The 26,507-nt window shown below is 36.2% G+C and overlaps 1 protein-coding gene across 13 annotated transcripts in view; it reads left to right on the forward strand.

Annotated features, from left to right (window-relative positions):
* The window catches only part of PDE4D (phosphodiesterase 4D), a 1,566,198-nt gene that overhangs the window by 69,983 nt on the left and 1,469,708 nt on the right, over positions 1 to 26,507 (forward strand). The window lies entirely within an intron of this gene.

Here is a 26,507-nt window from a genome sequence, read left to right on the forward strand (position 1 = left end):
TCTCTTGAGGTCTCATCTCCCAAAGGTGAACTGTACCACTTGTGTTGAGCACTCCTAGGACCAAAGAGTGTGGGGCTGTGTATGAATCTTAGATGTGTGGGCTGAGGTGTCCTTGGGAGTGTGTGCAAGGCCCCTCACTGCAGAAAAGAACTGAAGGTGGGGAAGAGAAGAGAAGGGAGTGGGCTACTGGCTGGAGAACTCTGGCTCCAAAAATTTTAGGCATGGGATGACATTTCTAACTCTCCAGTGGGAAACCATTTAAAGCAGTCAACACATTGACTACGAAGTGCAGGCACTACTTTGAGTAACTAGGCTTGATCGCAGAGGTCCTTGCATGGCCTCCTGGTCTGCATGTGTAACAACAGTGGTTATTGTTCTCTGGACTCTAATGCTGTAGGTACTAGATGTGACTGTTCTCCAGACATTCCTAGGGAGTTGCTAATGGTGGTGGTGGTAATTGCTATTATTATTTCATGAACATTGAAATCTTTTATTTTTTTGTAAAGTTGTCTCCTTGAATACTGGACTGTAAAGGTGTGTGGATGTGTTCTAGCAAATTGAGAATTGTAGTTAATTGAGTTCTGGTTATTTAACTTTTTACTGTAGTTTGTACTTGTTGCTTGTTCCGAGTCTAGGCAATTTTACATGGGCTTATTTTATCCTTTCTCCCTATCTCCATTAGTCTTCAAGATCAGGAAGATGATTTATGTCATTTTAAAATAGAGCCTTCCTCTGTCTCTCATTTTCCTTCTTCTCTCTCTCTAAGGTATATTATTGCCTACTATATCCTGTGCCCTGTGCTGGAATTTCTCTTGTGCTAATTTTTATTGATAACATATGATGGCTTAAAATGTCATCTAGTGTTTAGTAAATTCATAATAGAAAATAACTTTGTTCCCTCACAAATTTTTACCGACATTTAAAATTAGCACTTCAATATCCAAGTATTTTGCTTTTTCTTTTCTGGAGAGAAACTAACACCTGTAGGTATTTGTTGACATGCAAAAAATGCATGCAAGAATTTTAAAATTTTGTACCCTATAATTGGTTGTATACTATTAATTAGACCTCTTCTTTAGCTCTCTTACTGTATACACTCTTCTGTTTTCCCAAATTCTCTCCTCTTTCTCTAAATTCCTCACCCTGTTCCCTACCTTGTCTCTGGGTTTTTGTCTCTCTTGCCTCATTTTTCCTTCTTTCTCTCTCACTTTCTTCCCCCACCCCTTCTCTCTTGTTTACACTCCCTGCTCATGTATGTGCCGCTTCGTCTTTGTGTTTCTATCTATCAGGGGAAAGACCAACCATCTTTATTTTTAAATTTTATTTTACTTTAAGTTCTGGGATACATGTGCAGAATGTGCAGGTTTGTTACATAGGTAAATGTGTGCCATGGTGGTTTGGTGCACCTATCAACCCATTACCTAGGTATTAAGCCCCACATGCGTTAGCTATTTATCCTGATGCTCTCCTTCCCCTCACTGCCTCCCAACATGCCCTGGTGTGTATTGTTCCCTTCCCTGTGTCATGTGTTCTCATTGTTTAGCTCCCACTTACGAGTGAAAACATGTGGTGTTTGGTTATCTGTTCCTGTGTTAGTTTGCTGAGGATGATGGCTTCTGGCTTCATCCATGTCCCTGCAAAGGACATTATCTCATTCCTTTTTATGGCTGCATAGTATTCCATGGTATATATGTACCACATTTTCTTTATTCAGTCTATCATTGATCGGCATTTGGGTTGATTCCATGTCTTTGCTATTGTGAATAGTGCTGCAATAAACATACGCATGCGTGTATCTTTATAATAGAATGATTTATAATCCTTTGGGTATATACCCAGTAATGGGATTGCTGGGTCAAATGGTATTTCAGGTTCTAGATCCTTGAGGAATCACCACACTGTCTTCCACAATGGAACCAACCATCTTTTAAAGTAACAAATGACATCTAAGTGTGAAGTCCCAAGTCAAAGAGCTAGAGAGTCATACAGTTTCAGAGTTGTCGCAGTTTTGATGATTGATTCTCTGGCAGGGTCGTCCTCATTTTGTACCTGAAAATATAGGTCTAGTGAATTATATTACTTGTCCAAGCCCACACAATGACCAGGCTTCCTAGCCCTGATTTATCAGTCCAGTCCTTTTCTTAAAAATAGTTTCTGAATATATGCAGGTAAAAATAATACATAAGGCATCATAAGTTACAGACATGTATGTCTGCTTCTATGGTGCCAAGGAAAGAAAACAAGGGGAAGGCATGAACATAAAATAACACAAGTGCACTTATACATTGTTTCTTCAAAAGATCATGAAAGGATAGCTTAGAAATTGCCAGTAAGAACTATGACAAACAAGCTCAGACAAGTTACTGCAGAGAGGAGTGTACTTAAAGTTAGAAAGCAGGAGAAGTACACTTGTCAACAGGCAGAAAAGGAGGAGCTATGGACCTTACAGTTGGAAAATGTGATTAAAAAAAATAACGAAGTTGATCCTTCTTGATTTTTCTTGTTTTGAAATTTATGGCAACCAGTACAACAAACCTATTTTAATGTATAAATTAAAATTAGTATACTGTGATTTACTTGGGCTAATATAAATGTAAAACCCTTTAAGCTAGACCAGCTGTAATTATATTCCCAAAGATTTGATTTTTATCATTATTTACAGCTAATAAGACATTTATGATCTCTTTTTGGTTGTCTCTGTTGAAGCATTGTTGGCAATGCTTTCCTGACTTGAAGTTCTCATGTGTGTTGAAATCGAATTAGGAAAATGAGTAAGTAAATAACTTATCCTAAGAGTATAATCTCTCCTTTGTGACATAAATTAGAAATCCATTCACATCTGTGGAATAATTCCCAGTTTTGCAACTAAATAATCTGATATGCACAAGCAAACATGCCAATCTTTTCTCAGTCTAGGAGAATTTGGTCACTTTCTACTTGAACAAAACAAGCTATATGTGCTTTTAAATAGATGTATCATTTTCTCAAAATTGGATTATAAAGAGCTGATCTGAGCTGCAATCAGATGGATAATTAAACAGCAAAGGTAAGAGGCTTCTGACTGCCCATGTTTACAGTGTTAATTGAAAAAATAAAAATATGATTTTTAATCCTAAAGGTAATTTGACCAATGCACATGTACAATGATGTAAGGTTCTCTCACTTTCCATTTTAATCTCAGGATTGTGGAGGCATTTGAACCTAGCTTTCTCACAGAGAATGGAAGAAGTTTGACTGGAGAAATCTGACCACATTTTACGTTTTTCTGGGGTGTGTTAGGTTGAATGAAAACATGAAGATGCTACTTTTAAACAATTTTTTAATTTTGTTTTTTCTTCCTTCAGCTATGATGCTTCATTTTCTCAGATCTGTTTAATCATCTGGAATACTTTTTCGAGTGATTTTTAAAATGGCAAGAAATGTCCCCTTTTCCATAATGTAGCTGTTGCCTCTGAAATGCCATAGGTGTTTGCATTTTTTAAATCCTCATTTGTGGCAGTTATTACGTTTTGCTTCATGTTATAGTAATTTGGCATGCAAACATATCTTTTGTACCAAATTTTAAACTCTTTGAGGACAGGGTTCATATCATTGTCTTCTTTACCCTGGGCTTTTCATTGGGTTGGTGAAATGTTTGTGGAATCGGTGAATGAAGATAAGACATACATTGTCTTCTGAGAGTGGGCAGACATGTGGCGGGCTGTTGCTGGATAATGTGCTCATAATATCCTACAGATTAATTTGGTTCTTTGATCGAAAATGAAGTGAAAACATGCATCTGCAGTCCAACCTTTTCCCGGTGTTATTCAAAATGTAATTCAATGTGATCAATTACATTGAAAATAATTGAGAAATGAGATGACACTTAAATTAGTTGAAGACAATTGTGGATTTTGCCCTTGGTTCTTTGGATAAGTAAACCTTTAGTGTTTTCTCAGAGATTTACAAAATTCCAGGGGCTGTGTATTCTTGCCTATAGGACATCCAAATCCTGAGGCTTTTCTTCTTATCATTTCTCATTTAACTGCTTATTAATTCTTTCCAAGAGAAGGAATAAGAAACATGAATTTTTGCTGTTAATTGAACCATCCCTTAAAACTGTTTGGACTGTCTTTTGGGCTATTGAGAAAAACTATTTGGTCACTTTTCCTGTTTTTTTGAGAGTCCAGGTAGAAGAGGTCTTTATTATTGTCATTCCATAGTTCATAATAATATTTCTGTTTCACTTTTACATAGCATAACTTTTCAACAAACCTGGCAAAACATCATCCAGGCATTCTGGTCAGTAAAGATCCTGTATCAGTTGTGCTGTAAGACATTATTGAGCCGATGATGTAACTGGTCCAGTTTCCCCCTTTTGTCTCTGTAGAGAGTTTGGCAGCATAGCAGAGGGTCCCATGGAAGTAGGGATAAAAGGGAATTCTTCTTTGGCTTTTAAAAATCTCTCAACTCCATTCAAACCTCTGCAAGTTTTCCTCCTTGGGAGATATGGAGTGGTTCCAACATCCTTAATATCAGTTGCCTTTTGGTCAAATTCAACCTTTAATCCCTTCTAAGAATGGGAAAATAAAGACATCTATTATGACGTCCTAAAGGCCTGTAGTTATTGAGAGAGCGGCCAAGACTAGAATTATAACTTGGGCCTCTGCTATTATGAATATATTGCTTGCTGTGAACTCACTTGGAGTAAAATTGTGTTATTGTAGAAGTAGCAAAGAGGCCAAAAAAGAGACAGGGGCAAAAAGACATGATCATCACAAAGAAAAGATAAATGTTTGAGCTGATGGATATCCCAATTTTCCTGACTTGATCATTATACATTGTGTATAGGTATTAAAATATCACATGTACCTCCCAAATATGTACAACTATTATATATCAATAAAAACAGTTTAAAAAGTGATCAAAAACAGTAGCAGAAATATATTCCTTATGTAATTTTCATCGCATTTGAGCATCTGGGATTTTTGACAAGACACTGGGCTTCCGTCTACCATAGGGTGCTTAGGAGGCCTAGTGATTTCCAGAACTGTGGGGTATCAGTTCAAGAGTCTGCTCCAAGAATACATTAAGTGCTTACTTAATGCAGAGCACTGTCTTTAATGCTTTGAAGATTCTAAGTTCTATTTTTGACCCATCTTCTATGTTGGGCAATTTATTTTTATGATTTTTGCTTCTGCTTTGTCATTTATATGTAGGCGACAGTAATAGTAATGGCCTGGTAACCTTACAGGGAACTGCAGGTTGATGGTGGGGAAGCATCCTATTCTAATATACCCATACAAAGACATAAAGATAGCATTTATATATTTGTAGTCAAATCATTGGTTCATCCTATTTTCTGCAGGTGAAGATAGATATCACCATGTATATGGCCAATTATCTTTATCCAGTTCAATTTGGCCAGGTCAATGAAACTTGTATTTATGTCATACTCTTGTGTCATGGGAGATAGAAGAAGTATAATAGTGGCCCTAATTTACTTTTGGTAAAATTGAGGTTAAGTGATTTTCCCAAATTTATTTTGATATAAAGTAAATTGCAGATACAAGTTTTTTGGTCTCTAACCTTGTGTTATTTAATTGTTCCACAAAGAAATGCTGCATATTAAAATTATGGTTTTAAATGGCTCACTCAGCCCTTTTGTCCCTCCCTTCTCCAAGTAAAACAACTAACCCCTCTTTTTCAGTTTGTTGTGAATTCAGTTTGTCCAAACTAGGCTGGGGATAGGTTAATTAAATAATTATATAGTGATTAACATGGGGTTAGAATTTATGTCAGATTGGGGCAAAACCACCTTTTGAATACCTAGAAGATAGTGAAATGTACTTAATACTAACATTGTCATGAATATCAATCACAGGTTTAGAAGTCTTTTGATATATATGAGCTAAATATGGGGTTGAATCCCCACCAATCATATCTTAACAGATTTTTTTAAAAAGGTAAGTCTCTGAATCAGCTGCTTTATTTTATTTGTCTCTTTCTCATAAAAATGACAATAAAATTATGGTATGTGAACTTCTGATTATTTAGATTCCAGTTAAACAGGATTTTACTTTAGTTTCTTTTTTTTTTAACTGAAAAAAAATTTTATTGACTTGTTTTTTGGTGTATATAGTTCTATATATTTTAACACATGTATACATTCATATAACCATCACCACAATCATATGAAAACTCTTTTATAAACCCTCAAACTCCCACATATGACTTCTTTTTTTTTTCTTTTTATTTATTTATTATTATCATACTTTAAGTTTTAGGGTACATGTGCACAATGTGCAGGTTATTACATATGTATACATACCATTTGACGCAGCCATCCCATCACTGGGTATATACCCAAAGGACTACAAATCATGCTGCCATAAAGCCAGGAGAATTTCTTGAGCCCAGGAGTTTAAGACCAAGCTTGGCAATATAGCAAGAGCTTATCCCTAATTTTATTTTTTATTTTATTTATTATTATTATACTTTAAGTTTTAGGGTACATGTGCACAATGTGCAGGTTAGTTACATATGTATACATGTGCCATGCTGGTGCGCTGCACCCATTAACTCGTCATCTAGCATTAGGTATATCTCCCAGTGCTATCCCTCCCCCCACCCCACAACAGTCCCCAGAGTGTGATGTTCCCCTTCCTGTGTCCATGTGTTCTCATTGTTCAATTCCCACCTATGAGTGAGTGAGAATATGTGGTGTTTGGTTTTTTGTTCTTGCGATAGGTTACTGAGAATGATGATTTCCAATTATTATGAAGAGAGAGAATAATGGTTTCTCACTTGTCAATTCCGTTTAGAAGGAGGTTGTTTCTTTCAGAACACCAAATGAAGCTTTCTCAGTGGCCATCCTATAGGACCTTTGCACTTGAATCTCTGGTTTCTGAATTTGGGACCTTTTAAAATCCTAAGATTTTCCCAGGTGATCTTTAAAAATGGGATCTAGGGAGATTTTAGCAAATTAATGGTTTCTGTGTTTAACTCTTTTAAAACATATTTTCATGATCCTGTGTGTGTGTGTGTGTGTGTGTGCAGGCAGTTGGGGGGGTGGGTGAAGGGGGATATGGGGAGAACAAACAATAACCAAAGAAACAATAGTGGAACTTAAAAATATTTTCTACTAACTTATTTGCTAATAATTATTCAGGCAGCTTTATGAAAGCTCTTTGGAAATTCTAGAAGTGTTTCCATTTCAGGCTTAATATATTTGGATCATAAATAAATATCAGATACCTTTTGGAGGCATTAGAAACTAAACATTATGCAAAGACTACCCTCTGTTGCGTCAGGAGCTTGAATTGTTTTCATTAAAATATCTGCTATGAAAGCACTGAGATTAGGTGGGATGCTATCAAATGTCAGAGATTTGTATTCTTGGTAGAAACTGAGATTTCATGTTCCTTCATCCCATTCTGATGCTGGCTTCCCTGAAGCAACACTCCTGTTCCAGATTTGTATGCTTGAGGTAAGTTAGAAAAGGAATTTCGGTGAGGCATGAGTTTGTTGATGAAACATGGGGGAAAACCAAATGGACATCTTCAGAATGAAAGTGTACGTCTTTGTCTGTCTGAATGTGTGAGAAAGAAAAACACTGAACACAGTCTAAACCTCCTGCTGGTGTGATTATTGAGTAGTGTTGATGGTCAAAATATGAATGAAGGTTTTTCTGTTGCAAAATGCTTTATGTTATGTGCAGGGCAGACATCTGTGTGCCTGCCTTAAATTTATGAACTAATAACATTCTGTTCCAAGAAATCCTGTCAGGTCTTTAACGGTACCATTTTGTTCTGAGTTATTCTGGTAAATGAATGATTTTGCTTTTAAGTAATTATTTTTTGAATTTCTAAATATAAAGTCACATATGGTTTAATGTATGGAGAGGATGCCTTTATCATCAATGAAAACTTTAAGAATTGACCGATTGCATTTTATTTTAACAAAATATCATTCATTATTTTCTTCTATTTGGAACAGATGTAAATGTTCCAATCTATTTTGGATTCAAATGAATTTTGAATCAAATAGATTTAAAATGAATCTATTTTGAATCAACAAAATAGATTCAAGCAAGTTTTATGAGTGAGATTACAGATGAATGATAATAAGCAAAATCATGAGAAAACCCAACCCAAATAATTGAGTTAGACTATACTATAAACAAAGTAACTTTAAAAACATATATCCTCAAAGAACTGTGGCCAGTAGGATAGATAGTCTCTGAGGCTACCCTCCTAGTATAGTAACAGTAATTCTGCTGAAACCAATTAGGCACTGTTGAGAGCAACTTCTCGCTGCCGATGAAGGGACTGGATCCTGTAGCTTGGTGTCCTTGTCAAGTCCTCAGTGTGTACTCAGCTTGCCCCTGCTAATACACACTGGTCTTAAATAAAACAGAGTGGCAAATATTTAGAGTGAGTTTTATGTGTCTTTGGGATTTTTCCTTCCCCGCCATTGGTAAATAGCACGTTTCCTCTGCAGATCTGTGACCTTTGAGATAACTTCCCTTGTTAAACACACACTGATTTGTGTGGGTATTTGTTTTCTTTCTTTTTTTTTCAAAAGCTATTCCTTCTTTTCTACTTTATATTCAGTTGCTTTCAACACAGAGTAAAGTCTTCTGATGAATCTCTTGTCTGTAGTTTTGAAAGGAGGGAATGAGAAGCAAAGGAATTAGCAATCACAAAGATAAACCTGCAAAGGCAAACTAAGTAGAAACATGTTTTTCCGTTGCAAATTATGCTTAACTACTATAGGCTGTAATCCCTATGCTGACATATCTCAGAATAAAATGTAAGTTGCTTGAGATGCTATTCTGAAGCATGTGATATGGTTTTATTGATTGATAAATTTATCCATATGATGATAGTTGTAGATTTTCAGAGGCCCCATATGGACCATTTGAAATGAAAATGTTATATTGGCAATGGATGAGAACATGCCACTTGCCCTGCTCCATACAAACTTTGATTCCTAGCAATCAGCACATGTTAGAGAGCTGGAGGCCACCGTATGCTGTGCAAGTGCTCCTGTGCTGAAGTGACACCAGAACAATCACCACATTGCCATCAGGCCGTCCATCTGAGGTAGGGTTTTCCTTCTTGTTTCAATCTGTATCATTCCTGGAGAATTTGCCAAGGCCCCCAGGGCAGTGCTGAGGCCTCCAGCGCCCCCCACAAATCTCTTTTTCTGTCCCTTCAACATTTTCAGGTCTGACTGCATGTAGTTTTCCTCTCTAATTTCTGGGCCAAAGCTTGGCAGGGGGCAGGTGCAGAATTAGGTTGAAGAGGCCAGTATGAGCAGGCATACCAAGGTCCATTGTGCTATACCAGAGGTGTTACATTAGACTAATGAAGGGATTATAGAAACTTAGCTCTCCATCTGAATTCTCTATTAACACATCACTGTGAATCAGCCTGCTGCTTTCGGTGTTGTGTATTTTTTTCCTTTGTTACTTCTGTTACTGCTAACGATATTGGTATCATTTGTTGTATCAATGCAACTGACTTGTACTTCAAATTAATATCTCAACCAACCTAGAATTTCTTGTCTAGCTATGGTAGGTAGTATGGGGTGGTAGTGGTGTTGTCTCAGGCTAGTATATGATAATATGATTTTGAAGTCTGTTTTTTCCCCCCCATTTAATGAACTAGTGTCAACATCTATCCATGCCTTTTAAACACTTTTCTCCAAGATAATTTTTTATAGTTTTTTAATGGTTAAATAACATTAACTTAGCCAATCAAATTTAAAATATTTTGCTACTGTAAAAATTATTGTGTATCTCCTGGTAGTTAAATCAGGATTATTTCCTTAGGATGCAGAGCTTGTATGTTAAGGAGTATAGTTATTCATAAAGGTTTGATTTTTTTTGGCCAAATTGCTCTCCAGAAAGTTTTTTTTCCCCTTCAATTTATTCTCCTACCAGCAGTGCATGAGAGGGCACATTTTCCCATATCTTAAGTAGTGTTGTTTTCTAAAAACGTTGCCAATCTGATATGGGGAAAATGGCATTTCACTGTGGTTTTTCTGTGTTTGTTAAGTCACTAGTGAGGCTGGGTAGTTTTATCCTTTGCAAATTGCCTATCAATGTTCCTTACTTATTTTTCTTTTGAGATGCTTATTTTCCAATTAATTTTACTGACAATTTTTATATAGTATAGATAGTAATCCATGTGTCTATAGGTTGTTTATAATGTAAATATTTTTTTCCAAGTTTCTTAGTCACTTTTTGACTTTTTCCCTTGGGTATATTTTTACATGAGAAGTTTTTGTGCATGTGATTGAGTCTTTTTTAATTGTGGTAAGAACATTTAACATGAGACTTGCCCTTTAAAATGCGTTTATGTCTATAATACAGTATTATTAACTATGGGCATAATGTTGCCCAGCAAATCTCTAGGACTTAATCATTTTACATAACTGGAACTTTATACCCTCTGAATAGCAAATCCCCATTTCCCCCTTCCCCAGCCCCTGGGCAGTGGTTGAGTCTTTGATGTTTTCCTTTTAAAGTTTCTGCCTTTGGAGTTAGTTTAGAAATGACTTCATCATCCCAAGATCACACACACTTTTCCTACATTTTCTTCCAGTTTCTTTATTTTACATGCAAATCTTAATCCATCTGGAATTTATTTTGTTGTATAGGAGTGCAAGAATTTAACTTTATATTTTTCTCAGATAGTTTTCCACTTGCCAGTGGAATAATAATTTGTTGAATAATCTATCCTTTGCTTTTTAAGTTTTACCTTGAAAAAACATAATATAAAATTTTGGATCTAGTTTTTTAATATAATTCATTGATTTCTCTTTTTTTTGGACAGCATAACATTGTTTTAATTACTGTAATGCAGTTAAACATCTGATAGCTTGAATCATTCTTATCTTTTTCAAACATTTCTTGGCAGTTTCTTTCATCATCTCCTGACCAGATGGTCGTCATAATGTCTTAATTGCTCATTCTACCATTGGTCTCACTTGCTTCTAATCCATTCACAACAAAGTTGGCTGAATTGTTGTTCTAAAACACAAATTGGATCACGTTACGCCCTGCTTGTTGTGTATACATACTTCCAGCTATTTTTATCAACTAAAAATGAGCCCTTTGCCTATAACAAGATTTTAACCTGAAGTCCAAGCAATTTCTGAACTTGTTTGTAGTTCTGAAGTGTTTGTAGACACCATTTCGGTGATTTTTTTTTTTTTCTGAGTAGAGGATTGATAGCATCATAGATTTTGAAAGAGCCATGACTCCAAAGCATTAATAACCTCTGTGCCACAGGAAGAAAGTCAGACCCCCCAGAACGGCTTGTCAGTAGCAGGTCCTCCCCTGGTTGACATTTCTTTCTTACCTGCCTGCCCTCTCCCTGACCACTCTTCCACATCCCCACCCTTCCCCTCCTGGACTGCTTGCAATTGTCTATCCAGTCTGCTGTTTCATGCCCCAGTGCCTTTTTACATGTTATTCCTTCTGCCAAAGTGTTCTCCCACACATACCTCACCCATCTGGAAAATGGTTCCTTGTCCTTCAAACAACAATCAAAGAGCCTCCTCCTCTATGAAACTTTGTCTGATCCCCTTAAGCAATGCTGATCTCTCTCCTTTATTTTTAACCACTGTACTTAATCTGTATTTTACCGTGACTCTTCTACTCTTCCTCCTCTACTGGTACTATAATATCTTTGGGAATAAGGACTGTGTTTTTGTAACCACAGAGCCCACTGCCTGGCATAGCATAGGCACTCAGTGAATGCTTGATGAACAGATGAATGGATGCAAACAATGAATGTATGGCAGGACATAGCCCTGGTGAAATCACTGGCAGGGGCTTGTGTGAAGTAACTGCATAAGAAAAAAACAGCATGCTGTTAGAGGTGAAGGGACCAGCTTTGAGTTTAACAGAAGTAAGGACAGAATGGGTGAAGCCATAATGTCAACTTTGAAATATCACCATTTATTAAGAAATCGCATTTGAAGTTCTAGGATCCTTAAATGAAGGCGCTTTTCACCAAATACTTTTCTAAATTTCCTGGGGTGTTTATAACATGGAGGACCTATTTCCTGAGCTACCAGAGTCCTAACACATACCTAATTATGAGTTGGTCACCAAGAGTTATCGGTAATCACAAGTAATGAAAGCATGGCTTTGGGTCAGTGGGTGGGTAGGGTGGGTGAGGTGGGATATGCCATGTTTTGGACCAAAGCTGTCCACATTGATGTGTAGCCATTGTTTTCATGATTCTAGCACCCAGTGGATGTTGAGTAAATATTTTGTGGGTAATTGAATGCTGAGTGTGTAGCTAGGGGTATGACAGCCAGCTAACTGTCATGTCTACTTTCTCAACTCTCTGAGATGGCAATGCTAATTTTGCTGGAGAAAGTAGCATCAGTGTTTTACTTGGTTCCCTCTGTTCATACTGCTTAATTTTAGCTAGTTCTTATTATTACTTGCTTCGTTTACTTCTTGGATTCTTTATCGCATTACCTGTGGTGTCACCCACTGTCTTACTCTGGGCAAATGAACCTTGTTTTTTTGAGAATGTTAAGTTCATCTGACATAAGCCGCTCAATTTCACTCCTCAAATTCTTCTACATCAGCATTCTTTTCTCTACCCTGGGGAAAAAGAACCTCCTCATTTAAGTGTGCTTTCTCTTCTTCTTAAATATTGCCTAAGCAACTTTTTAACTTTTAATCTCTCATTGTCCATTTACCTCTTTCTTTGTTTGCAGACATCATTAGAATCTCCATCCTTGAAACAACTCAATAAACAAAAATTTTGCTTGACTTTACTAGTTGAATACCTTAACTTTCACTTTTCTTTTTACCTCCAAACTTCTTGAATGACCTATGACCACTATCTACACCTTTTCTTCATACACTGAGGTCTGGAAATCTTTATTACCTGGTTTCTTCTCTCAGTCTCCAAATTATTAAAAAGTCAATTTCTCAGTTTTCATTTTTCTTCACCTCTTGATAACACTTGAAACCATTAAAATTCCCCTTTATTTTGAATGGGCTCTTTCTTAATGTCTATCACACTCAACTGTCTGTTTGCTCGTATCTTTCTGTTTTATTTTCTGTTTCTTCCGTGGTCCTCTTTCTGATGTCCTGAGAGTGGATATTAAGTTGCACCATGTCTGCAGGGATGACACCCCAACCCTAACCTTCAAGTCAGGCCTCTTTCCTATGTTCAGATCTACTGTTTCTGGAAAGCTCTACCATCTGCCCCACAAAAGCTTCAACATTAATAGAAATTCCGTATAATTTAAAACAAAATTCCACCTATATTTTCTTTCAAGTAAATGTTTAATTTGAAATATTTACATTAATGATGCAACCATTTTTCTATCCACCCAAACTTGAGACCTAAGAATGAGCTGTTTCCTGATTCTTCTCTCATAGCCAACCATTTCAATGTTCTCTGATTTCTACTGTTACCCAGGCTTTGCTTTATATTCCTGCTTTTATGGTGCTTATCTAAACCCTTACTTTTGGCCTTTAATATTGTATTGGCTATTTATTTATTATTTTATTATTATACTTTAATTTCTGGGATACATGTGCAGAACGTGCAGGTTTGTTACATGGGTATACACGTGTTGTGGTGGTTTGCTGCACCTATCAACTGTCATCTACATTAGATATTTCCTCTATCCCTCCCCTAGTCCCCCCCACCCCCCGACAGGCCCTGGTGTGTGATGGTCCGCTCCCTGTGTCCATGTGTTCTCATCGTTCAACTCCCACTTATGAGTGAGAACACGTGGTGTTTGGTTTTCTGTTCTTATGTTAGTTTGTTGAGAATGATGGTGTCCAGCTTCATCCGTGTCCCTGAAAAGGACATGAACTCATCCTTTTTTATGACTGCATAGTATTCCATGGTATATATGTGCCACATTTTCTTTATCCAGTCTATCATTGATGGGCATTTGGGTTGGTTCCAAGTCTTTGCTATTGTGAACAGTGCCACAATAAACATACGCGTGCATATGTCTTTATAGTAGAATGATTTATAATCCTTTGGGTATATACCCCGTAATGGGAATGCTGGGTCAAATGGTATATCTGGTTTTAGATCCTTGAGGGATCACCACACTGTCTTCCACAATGATTGAACTAATTTACACTCCCACCAACAGTGTAAAAGCATCCCTATTTCTCCACATCCTCTCCAGCATCTGCTGTTTCCTGACTTTTTAATGATTGCTATTCTAGTTGGCATGAGATGATATCTCATTGTGGTTTTGATATGCATTTCTCTAATGACCAGTGATGATGAGCTTTTTTTTCATATGTTTGCTGGGGGCATAAATGTCTTCTTTTGAGAAGTGTCTGTTCTTCTCAAACTTTTTGATGGGGTTGTTTGGTTTCTTTCTTGTAAATTTGTTTAAGTTCCTTGTAGATTCTGAATATTAGTCCTTTGTCAGATGGATAGATTGCAAAAATTTTCTCCCACTCTGTATGGTGCCTGTTCACTCTGATGATAGTTTCTTTTGCTGTGCAGAAGCTCTTTAGTTTAATTAGATCCCATTTGTCTATTTTGGCTTTTGTTGCCATTGCTTTTGGTGTTTTAGTCATGAAATCTTTGCCCATGCCTATATCCTCAATGGTATTGCCTAGGTTTTCTTCTAGGCTTTTTATGGTTTTAGGTCTTACATGTAGGTCTTCAATCCATTTTGAATTAATTTTTGTATAAGGGGTAAGGAAGGGGTCCAGTTTCAGTTTTCTGCTTATGGCTAGCCAGTTTTCCCAACACAATTTATTAAATAGGGAATCCTTTCCCCATTGCTTGTTTTTGTCAGGTTTGCCAAAGATCAGATGGTTGTAGATGTGTGGTGTTATTTCTGAGCCTCTGTTCTGTTCCATTGGTCTATATATCTGTTTTGGTGCCAGTACCATGCTATTTTGGTTACTGTAGCCTTGTAGTATAGTTTGAAGTCAGGTAGTGTGATGCCTCCAGTTTGTTCTTTTTGCTTAGGATTGTCTTGGCTATACAGGCTATTTTTTGGTTCCATAAAGATGCTTTTCCTGGCTTTAGTTGTTTCTTCTCTAGGATATTCTTTACATTGCAACCAGAATAAGTCATCAAAGGTCCAATTATGCCACATTCTTGCTCAAAGATCTTCAATGAATCTTGATTTCTATGTGATAATGGTTAATTTCCTACATGATTAACATGTACTCTGAAGCTAGACTGCCAGGATTTTGATCCTGGTCCCACTACTTCCTAGTTTTGTAACCTTGGAAAAATTATTCAACTCCTTTGTGCTTTAGTTCCCTCGGTGAAAAATGGGGATAATCATAGTGCTGCCTTATAGGGTTGTTGTAATAATTAAATGATTATCCTGCACATAGTAAACAGTCAATGAATTTATGCTATTATTATTAGTCTGCTATTTGTGGGCTTTCATATTTTGTCTCAAATCCAACCTTCTCTTTACTCACTATTTCTAAACACATTGTGCATTTTTCAATATATATGCATTTCAATATCTATCTTTTGCTTCCTCTGCCTGTAATACCCTTTTCTACGCTCTATCTCTCCTGTGTCTTTAGAAATTCTATCAATTCTTCAAATGAACCTCAAATAGACTTCCTCCACGATCCTTCACCTATCATACCAGGATTGTTTATGTTTCTGAAATTTCACAGCCTATCTTATACTTTTCCTGTTTACTTGATTCATGTTGGCTTAGTTTAATTACACACGAAGAAATCTTGTGTTGCCTGATGGACTGTAAACTCCTTGAAAACAGGGTTTGTGTTTATTTTTTTTGTATTCTAAAGTAACAAGCAAAGTTCTCCAAACATAAATGTAATAGGTATTTGTTGAATGAATATAGAAGGAAGGGTATAGGTTTTGGATAAGAAATCATCATTATCAAACTAGTCAAAAATGACAAGAGTATTGTTTTGGATGCATAAGTATAGAATTAGTACCTCTCACTCATCCCCCACTAAGACGTTTTTGTTGTTAGCTTGCTGCTGACTGGGCTCTGGCTGTTACCTCGCAAAGACTCTGAAGTAGGGAAGAGCTTGGCACATTTAGAAACTCACGGATCATCAATGCTGTAGTGAAGTGAAGAAGGGAGAAAGTACCATGGGTTGAAGTTAGAGAGTTGGAGAGAGATAGGATAGGTCACTAGAACTTTCAGGCCAAGTTATGCAGTTTAGTGTTTTTGTTTTTGTGTTTTTTTTTTTTTTAACAATGGAAAGCCTTTGAAGGGTTTTAAGCTGGGGAATAAAAAGATAATACTTTACTTTTAAAATTGCACCCAGGATGGATGGAAGACAGAGAGTGGGAAGATGAGTGAAAGCAGAGAAAACAGTTGGGCGCTCTTGTAGGTGAGAGACTGCATGGCCGGGGCTCAACTGGCAACAGTGGAGATGGAGAGAGGTGGGTGGAATTGAGATTTATTTTGAAAGTAGAATGGACAGGATTTGCTGAAGAAATGTTAGGGAAAAGAAAGAAAGCAATTTGATATGATGTCTCAGTTTCTCACTCAAACATCTACATGAATGTTGTGGCCATATTTCTTATTTAACTTATGGATGAAAGAAGGTTTCATATAGTAGATAATTTCCAACAATTCTTAGGCATCAATTTACCTGACAATACAAAACTCTGATGCCATTTGGGATAGAATGAATTGTTCCTATATGACCTCCAGAGACTGAGTCATTGTGGGTGCTTGTCATGCAGTACTCACTGAGGTGTAGGAGGATAGCTTCATGGAGAAGATATATCTTGAGGTGGATCTAGAATGAATATCAAGCTAAATTTAAAATTATTAAGGATGGAATGAAGTTTATATTCATTACCCACAGTCCATTTGTATCAATTTTCTGGGATGTCTATTATCCTGTAAAAAACATGTATTTCTGCAGTTATAAGAGCTTTGATATTGGTGTGAAAACAATGGTCCCTAATTAAGCCATAGGGTATTTTGGGAATTTAAACAAATGTTTGGTGGTTATCAACTGGGAACTTCTGGAGAGGTGAAATACTGTATCGGGGACGCATTGTTCTTTTTAAAGGCCACATGGTGTTCTTCTACTTATATGTCATATCATGTACATAGCCAGTTCCTTCCTGGTGGACATTTAGGTTGTCTCAACCTTTTCCTATCTCCAACAGTGCATGCTTGTGCAAGTATATCTGTAGGACAAAATCTTAAGGATAGAATTATTAGATAAAAGCAGTTACCAAATTTACCAATCTTCCTTTCCAGAAGATTGTCTGGGAATGACTGCTTTTCTTACCACCCTACCAACACAGGTGCTAATCTCATAGGAAAAAAAATGCTACTTTGTTTTAATTTTAATTCATGTTTCTTTTGTCAGGAGTACAATCAAGCACCTTCCTCCTATTAATATGTTTATTTCCTCTTCTCACTTTTAACCATTCTTCAACCTCTACAATTATGAGAAAGTAATGACTGTCAAAAAAAAATTGCTCATTTTTTCTGACATCTCTCAAGGCCCTGAATAGACGTCCTAATTTCCAGGTCTGTGTAGACTGACTTGGGTTACTCAGGTAATGGCCTCTCTTCTGTTGATGAACACATGTATTGAAGCATATATATGCCAGGCTCAGTACTAGACACAAGGGGTACAGTCAATGAACAAAATACACACAATATTCTACCCTCATAGAGCTTACATTTTAAAGGGGGAAGCATACAAAAAATAAATTAGCTAAAAATATAAATATCAAGTGGTAATAGTACCACACAGAAGAATAAAGCAGAGTAAGGGTTTAGATGGTGAAGATAGGAGAGCTGCTCTTTTACATGAGGTTAACAGGAAAGGCATTTCCAAGTACTTCTCCCTGCTTCTTTCTCATCTGTGTGCTCTAATTTTACTCTCCCTCCCTTGTTTGATCCTTATTATTACTTGCAAGTGTAAATTCCCTAATGCAGAACATGGTTAGCATTTGGTTAATGGCTTTCCCGTAATAATTGCATTAAAATGATTTCTCTCCACTATGAATTATCTGACATGTCAGAACGGACGAATGCTATCTAAAGGCTTTTTAAAATCTGTTAAATTTATAGGGCATATTCCAGCCCTCAACAAGGGTCACTTTACTCCATTCTCAGATAGTGCCCGCTGTCCTGCATTTGCCTTCTGTCAATCACAAAAGAGATGGCTTCTTAATGAGGCTGGTTTATGACTTTTTTCCTTAAGACAAAGTCAGTCTTCTTTTGCAAAAGTTGTTCTAATGAAGGAAAGTAGAAATAAAAATTCATCATAGCTTCTATGGCCAGACATAAAATGTCTACAGCAGGATTGATATGGAAACATAAGCTTTTATTAATTTGTTTATCTGGATGCTTCTGAAGCTAGAAAGAAAGACTTTCACCATGGAAGCACTGGCAACTGAATTTCCATAATGGATTCAAAGATCTAAAGAATATCCTCAATTTACATATTCTTTCTGAATTTATGTTCAGAGAAAGGGTATTAATATAAATGTAAAGTAAAATAAGACAAAGCCCAAGTGTATTAAGACTATTCAAGGCCTGCCATGCAAATTGCAGTGGAAAAGTCTACCAGTAGGTTATTGGGAAACAGAGAGAAACTTGGAGTCCAAAGATAGGAGAGGATACCCACCATTAACTTTCAGTGAAACCACAAGCTGGCCACTTAGTTTTTCTTGTGTTGTAGAGTCAAATGTGAAACAATAGGCTTTATTTATTTAATACTTTGTATAAGGCACTTTGCTCAGTACATTATATATTGTCTCATCCTCATAGTGAGCCTGAAGGGTAGTAATTTCATTGTACCTTACGGATGAATAAACTTAGACTTAGAGACCGGTCAAATAGCCTGCCCAAAACAACCAGTTAATAAATGGAATTGGGATTTAAACTTAGATTTGTCTGATTCCAAAGCTTGTGCCCAACCAGTGTTTATTGAGTACCTTCCAAAGAGCCAAGCAACAGTTTGAAATAGGTTCACATATGTTCAACTATCACAACAACCAGATAGAGTAGATATTCTGTTGAAGATGAGGAAATGATGTGGGGGAGAAAAAGTGATTGTGTGGGGGAGAAAAAGTGATTGTGTTTAGGTCACACATCTAGAGTGGTCGAGTCAGAATATGTGTGAACTCAAGACCTCTAGCTCCAAACCTATGAATTTTGTTTTTAAAACATGACTATAGTCTATTCTCTGTACAATGTTCATAATATTTTTTCTGCCAGTTGCCTGCTCCCTTTAGGTAAAGGGATAATTAGCAGAGATTCCTTGCAGAAAACTGTCAAATATCAGCACTTAAAAACAGTGCTGAATATTCCCGTTATTTAGCCCATTACTTCATTGAGCCTAATTTCATACTTCTAAAAACAGCATAAGTTCTGTGGGTAGTGTTCAGTATGCTTCAGTGAACCGAATGCATCCTAGTGGCCTGCTTCTAAACATGTATGAATAATGGTTGCCACCTGCAAGTAGCTTAGGCAGTGGGCAATCATACTTCAATTCTAAAGGGTTTGGAAGGGATGAGTATTTTCTGTTTGAAGCTCAAGCTAGATTAAATGAATTCTTGATCTTAATCTACTTTGAACTCTACTTGGAACACATCATGAGTTGTTTTGGCTTACTATTAATTTTTAAATACAAATACAGTGCTCTTGTATTGAAAGCATAGGATTTTGTGTAGGAGAAAATTTGAATGTCTTGAAAACATTCAAAGGAGAGCTCAGGGAAATAAATGAAAGCTGGTGGATTTCTAAAAATCTTTATTGAGGGTTAATATTAGAAACTTGCTGTACAGTCTAACTGATTTTTGACTTTGTTTCTGGGCTATTGGTTTCATATAAGACACTATTAGTAATTTCAGAACAAATAATATGGCCACATTTCTTGTTCCTAATAAATTGGTACTACTTGGGATCAATGGATGATTGTTGTCATTCCCCAAAATATTTTTTTTTTTTATTTTTCTCCCAGTGGCAGGGTCACACTATTTTTAATGAATTTTGATAAATCTACCTGTGCAAAGCATATGTGTCCATACAGCAAGTGCATTAGGAATCACAGATAATACTTAGAATCAAGGACTATAAGAATTGCAAAATGTCCTTAGATATCTTCCAGGCCAATCATCTTTGTGATGTAAGAGTCCTTCCCACAATAGTTCTGATAAATAGTCATGCATTCTCTACCTAAACACCTCCTGTAATGGCCCCTCTTTATCTCACCAGGAAGCTCAATCCATTTTTGGACCACTTTAATTTTCAGAATACTTTCTATATTGGCTCAAATCTACTTCTTATAACATTTATCCATTGGTCCTGATTCTTCCTCTTGAAGAGGAGGAAGACACAGTAAATCTAATTTCTCTTCTTCCTTTAACCTTGCAGATATTGGTGCGTCATCAAATGTCCTGTAAGACTTCTCTTCTCCAAGTGAAGTTTTCTTAAGTTCTGTAACTGTTCTTCATATTCTGTGCATTCTGTTCCCCTTACTATCCTAGTCACTCTACTGTGCTTTAGTTTGTCCAGAAGTGAACACGAGAGTCCAGGTTTCCTTATCAGTAGATTTTTTAACAGCAGAACCAGAAAACTAATTCACAAATTATCAATATTCAGCACTTTGATAAATTCAGATGAATTTGCCTACCTAAAGAAATGCTACCTGAAAAGCTTCTCTGGCAGGCTTCTCCAGAGTTTCATTATCTACTCTGAACTTTTGTTTACATAGCAGTCATTTCTGCTGTGTTCCTTTTCCCTACTAGCCTTGGTAGGCTTCTTAGCTGAATTGTCCTGAAACCTATAAACCAGCCCTGGAGGCTCTGAAAAATTAAAGATCTGTCTTTTTTGTTCTGTTTAATAAATGTTAGCTTAAGAAAGTCTGCAATGGAAGAACACTCAACTTGTCCTAAATGATTCTCTCATTTATTCAAGTTGCAAATAGAAAGAGGTATTTCCCAATTTGCAATAAAATATTGGACTTTAATTTCTAAAAAAAAATCTTGAAAGCTACATACTCCATAGACTTCTAAGCAAAGAGAGTCAAGAGACATTCATCTTCTTGAATCTTCATTAATCTTCACGTCCTAAATAATTCTCTCATTTATTCAAGTTGCAAATAGAAAGAGGTATTCCCCAATTAGAAATAAAATATTGGACTTCAGTTTCAAAAAAAAACTTGAAAGCTACATGCTCCATAGACTTCTAAGCAAAGAGAGTCAAGAGACAATCATCTTCATAACTAACACCAATTGTCATAAAGCTTCCAAATGTAAACCTAAACTTTTTGTTAGGAGTAAAAATAAAAAAGCCAAACAAATGAAAAGCTGTGAACTTTCTAAAACATCTTAAAGATTCTCTGGAAATTTAAACATTTAAGTTATATGTTAAGTTGTGTCTATCAAGCAGGTACTTTAGAAAAAGGGAAGATTTAAACAATTTAAATATATGCTCTAGTTGTTTGATTTAAAATGCTTTTTGTGCCAAAGAAATTCAGGATAGAGATTTAGTAATCAGAGTTGAAAAATGCATAACACATTGTTCTAGTAATTCCCATCATTCAAAAGGAACCATCTGTACTGAATATTCTTAGATAGTTTTTCAAGTTCGGTTTTACATTGCAGACATAAAGGAACTACTTTTGTATCTCTTAGACAACAATTCTGTTATAGAAGTTTACAGGCTAATGGCAAACACATCTCATAATTGTCCTTCCAGTTTCTTGACCCATGTTTACTTCCCTTTAATTTCATGCCATAAGTCAGTGCTCTTGACAAAGTATACTCTGAACATATTTATAAATCATTATTTTTTCCAAGCAGTTAATCTCTAACTCCCTTTTTCATTTCTGTATCTCCACCAGCATTTTCTTTGCAGTGTTCAATACCCTTCATTTGACATACAGACCCATCCCTGAGAGCAAGGGAGAGAGAGGAAAGCCCTGGCCTTTCTTTTTGTACCTTGATTTTTTCCATTCAAACTCATCATTGTTGGTGCATTGAAATCTGGAGGTTTGAGTGAGAGATGGAATCAGAGAGATTTAGGAATGGATTCAGATTCTACAACTAAAAACCATTAGGATGCCTATGAGCTTTGTTTTCTGCATAATACCTGAATTACAAATTGTATTTAACAAGTAAAACTAAGTTGTGTCCCACTAATTGAAAACCAGTTTGGTTAATGTTACCTCTTTTTGTGTCCATTTAAATCCATTAAATCTTTCTTACTTTTGCCTTCAAAATTAGAGTAATCTATACAATTCATGCTACTGACTCTGCCTTTTAAAACACACAAATATTAAAAAAAAAAAAAAGAGACATGTTCTGGTGTCTTACCCTCAGCCCAGTGAGTTGTGTTACACAGTAGTCTTTGTTATCAGCCTTTGGTTTCTGATAATTTAGAAAGCTTTCAATCCCCATCACTTATGAAAGTCTGTGAACAATAATTTTTATTTAAAGATTTCTTACAGTGCCGAATCTTAAAACCATTTATAAATTCATGTCATGTTTTCTTAAAGTTACAGAACTCTTTTCAATTTTTAAGCCTTAACCTCTTGTCTGCATAGCAAATCCTATTTATTTTTTAAAAAGCTGAATTCAAGTGTCATCTCTTAAATGAAGATTCCTGATCATGTCAATCAAAGAGAGCTTTCTCCTCTGAAATCTTTTTTTTTTAAATATTAGTTTCAGGGGCACATGTTTAAGTTTGCTCTATTAGATAAATGGTGTGTTTTGGGGGTTTGGTGTACATATTATTTCGTCACCCAGGTAATGAGCATAGTACCCGATATGTAGTCTTCTGATCATCACCTTCCTCCTACCCTCCACCCTCAAATAGGCCCTGCTGTCCGTCCTTCTCTTCATTGTGTCCATGTAACTCAATGTTTAGCTCCCAATTATAAATGAGAACATGAAGTATTTGGTTTTCTGTTCCTGTGTTAGTTCTCTTAGGATAATGGCCTCCAGCTGCATACATGTTGCTGCAAAGGACATGATCTCATTCTTTTTCATGGTTGCATAGTATTCCATAGTGTATATGTACCACATTTTCTTTATTCAGTCTAATGTTGTTGACCATTTTGGTTGATACCTTGTCTTTGTTATTGTGAATAGAGCTGCAATGAACATATGCATGTGTGTATCATTATGGTAGAATGATTTATATTCCTTTGGGTACATACCCAATAATAGGACTGCTGGGTCAAATGGTGGTTCTGTTTTAAGTTCTTCGAGAAATTGCCAAACTGCTTTCCACAGTGGCTGGACTAATTTACATTCCCACTAGCAGTGTATAAATATTCCCTTTTCTTTGCAGTATCACCAACAACTGTTACTTTTTGACTTCTTAATAATAGCCATTCTGACTGGTGTGAGATGATATCTCATTGTGGTTTTGATTTGCATTTCCCTAATGATTAGTGATGATGAGTATTTTTTCATATGCTTGTTGGCCGTGTAAATGTCTTATTTTGAAAAGTGTCTTTGCCCACTTTTTAATGGGCTTGTTTGTTTTTTTGCTTGTCAATTTGTCTAACTTCCTTATAGATTCTGGATATTAAACCTTTGCCAGATGCACAATTTGTAAATATTTTCTCCCATCCTGTAGGTTGTCTATTTACTTTGTTGATAGTTTCCTTTGCTGTGCAGAAGCTCTTTAGTTTAATTAGGTCCCACTTGTCAATTTTTGTTTTTGTTGCAATTGCTTTTGGCATATTCATCATAAAATCTTTGCCAGGGCCTATGTTTAGAATGGTATTTCCTAGGTTTTCTTCAAGGGTTTTTATAATTTTACATTTTACATTTAAGTGTCTAATCTATCTTGAGTTGATTTTTGTGTATGATCTAAGGAAGCTGTCCAGTTTCAGTCTTTGGCATATGATTAGCCAGTTGTCCCAGAACCATTTATCGAATAGGGAGTCCTTTCCCCATTGCTTGTTTTTGTCAACTTTGTTGAAGATCAGATGGTTGTAAGTGTGTGGGTTTATTTCTGGGCTCCCTATTCTGTTCCATTGGTCTATGTATCTATTTTTGTACCTATACCATGCTGTCTTGGTTACTGTAGCATTGAAGTATAGTTTGAAGTTAAGTGATGTGATTCCTCCAGCTTTATTCTTTTTTGCTTAGAATTGCTTTGGTCATTTGGGCTCTTTTTTGGATCCATATGAATTTTAGAATAGTTTTTTCTAGTTCTGTAAAGAATATCATTGTTCATTTGACAGGAATAGCATTGCATATGTAAATTGATAAATTCCTGAAAACATTCAACCTCTCGAGACTGAACCAGGAAGAAATTTAAACCCTGATCAGACCAATAGCAAGTTCCAAAATTGAATCAGTAATAAAAAGGCTACCAGCCAGAAAAAGCCTTGGACCACACAGATTCACAGCAAAATTCTACCAGACATATAAAGTAGAGCTGGTACCATTCCTACTGAAACTATTCCAAAAAATTGAGGAGGAGGAATTCTTCCCTAACTCATTCTATGAGGCCAGCATCATCCTGGCAAAGACAAAGCAAAGACATAACAACAACGAAAAAACTTCAGACCAATATCCTTGATGAACATAGATGCAAAAATACTTAACAAAATACTAGCAAACTGAATCCAGCAGCACATAAAAAAAACTAATCCACCACCATTGAGCAGGCTTTATCCCTAGGATGCAAGACTGATTTCAACATATGCAAATCAATAAATGTGATTCACCACATGAACGGAATAAAAACAAAAAACACATGATCATCTCAATAGATGCAGAAAAGACTTTTGATAAAATTCAGCAACGCTTCATGTTAAAAACCTTCAAAAAACCAGGCATTGAAGGACATACCTCAAAATAGTAAGCCATCCACAACAAAACCCACAGCCAACATCACACTGAATGGGCAAAAGCTGGGAGTATTCCTCTTAAGAACTGGAACAAGACAAGGATGCCCACTCTCACTGCTCCTATTTAACATAGTATTGGAAGTCCTAGCCAGAGCAATAAGGGAAGAGAAAGAAATAAGAGGCATCCAAATAGGAAGAGAGAAAATCAAACTACCTCTGTCAAACTACCTAGAAAACCCCATAGTTTTGGCCCAAAAGCTCCTAGATAACTTCAGCAAAGTTTCTGGATACAAAAATCAGTAGCATTTCTCTACACTGATAATGTCCAAGCTGAGTGCCAAATCAAGAACACAATCCTATTCACAATAGCCACAAAAAATAAAATATCTAGAAATATAGCTAACCAGTGAAGTGAAAGATCTCTCCAATGAGAATTACAAAACACTGCTGAAAGAAATCAGAGATGACATAAACAAATGGAAAAACATTCCATGCTCATGGATAGGAAGAATCTCCTCTGAAATCTTATAGCTAGAGAAACCATAACATTTATCATACAAATTTGGCATTTTTTGAGGGTGAATGAATGGGAGAACTATTAGTAGTTACATTGGGACAATAATCATAAACTGGAACTATCCTGTGTAAACTGGATGTATTGTCACCCAAGTTATTGCCTTTTGGGATCCTAACTGTTAGTATCAAGGACTTTGGACCGAAGTCTGTCTGGTTCCAAATTCTGGTTCTCAGCATGACTTTAAGTAGATTATTATATCCTTTGCCATTCACTTATTCTTTTTATAGCTTCTTACTAAGCTTGTATTAGATGTGTGCAAATTGTGAGGCATTGGTAACACAATGGTAAATAATATTTATGGTTTGTGCTGTCATGAAGCTTACATCCAACTTTATCTACAAAGTGGGGCCAAGGATACCTACATTATGAAAATTCTTTATATCATCGTGAGAAGTAAATACTATTTGTGAAGCATTTAGTAGGATTTTCAGTATATAGGAAGTCCTCAGTGATAACTATAATTTTATTTGTATTTTTCATATGCCATTTTGTTGCATAGTCGCATGTATAATTCTAAGGTTTTTGAGAGTAGGAGGCAAGTCTTATGAACATTTACATACCTTCAGGCATCAGTATAGTAGCCTCTCATTGCATGAATGAATTTATTGAATGAATTCCACTAAGCACCAGATATCGAACTTTTTTTTTTCTCATTATCTCTTCTGTTTGTTGTTCCTCTGTTGTTTCTTTCCTGCTCTTTTTGGAGCACTTGAATATTTTTTAGTGTGCCATTTTATTTTTTCTATTGGCTTTTAGTTATACCCCCTTATCTCTCTGTTTATCATTTATCTTCCTTTTTAATTTAATTTTCTTGATTGCTCAAGGGCTAAAAATATGCAGCCCCTATGCATTAGAATCTATTCATACTCAGTATTGTACCTCTCCACATTTCACACTTAACATTTGACAAATGTAGTAAACTTACAACATTTTATTTCAATTTAGTCATCCTCTTTCTTTTATTTTCTTTTTATTTTTTTGAGACAGGGTCTTGCTCTCACCCAGGCTGGAGTGCAATGGCACAATCATGGCTTACTGTAGCCTCACACTCTGGGGCTCAAGCAGTCCTCCTGCCTTGGCCTCCTGAGTAGCTGGGACTCAGTCATGTGCCACCACACCTAGTTAATT

This window comes from Pan troglodytes, chromosome 4 (assembly GCF_028858775.2).
Source record: "Pan troglodytes isolate AG18354 chromosome 4, NHGRI_mPanTro3-v2.0_pri, whole genome shotgun sequence".
Taxonomy (NCBI): Eukaryota; Metazoa; Chordata; class Mammalia; order Primates; family Hominidae; genus Pan; species Pan troglodytes.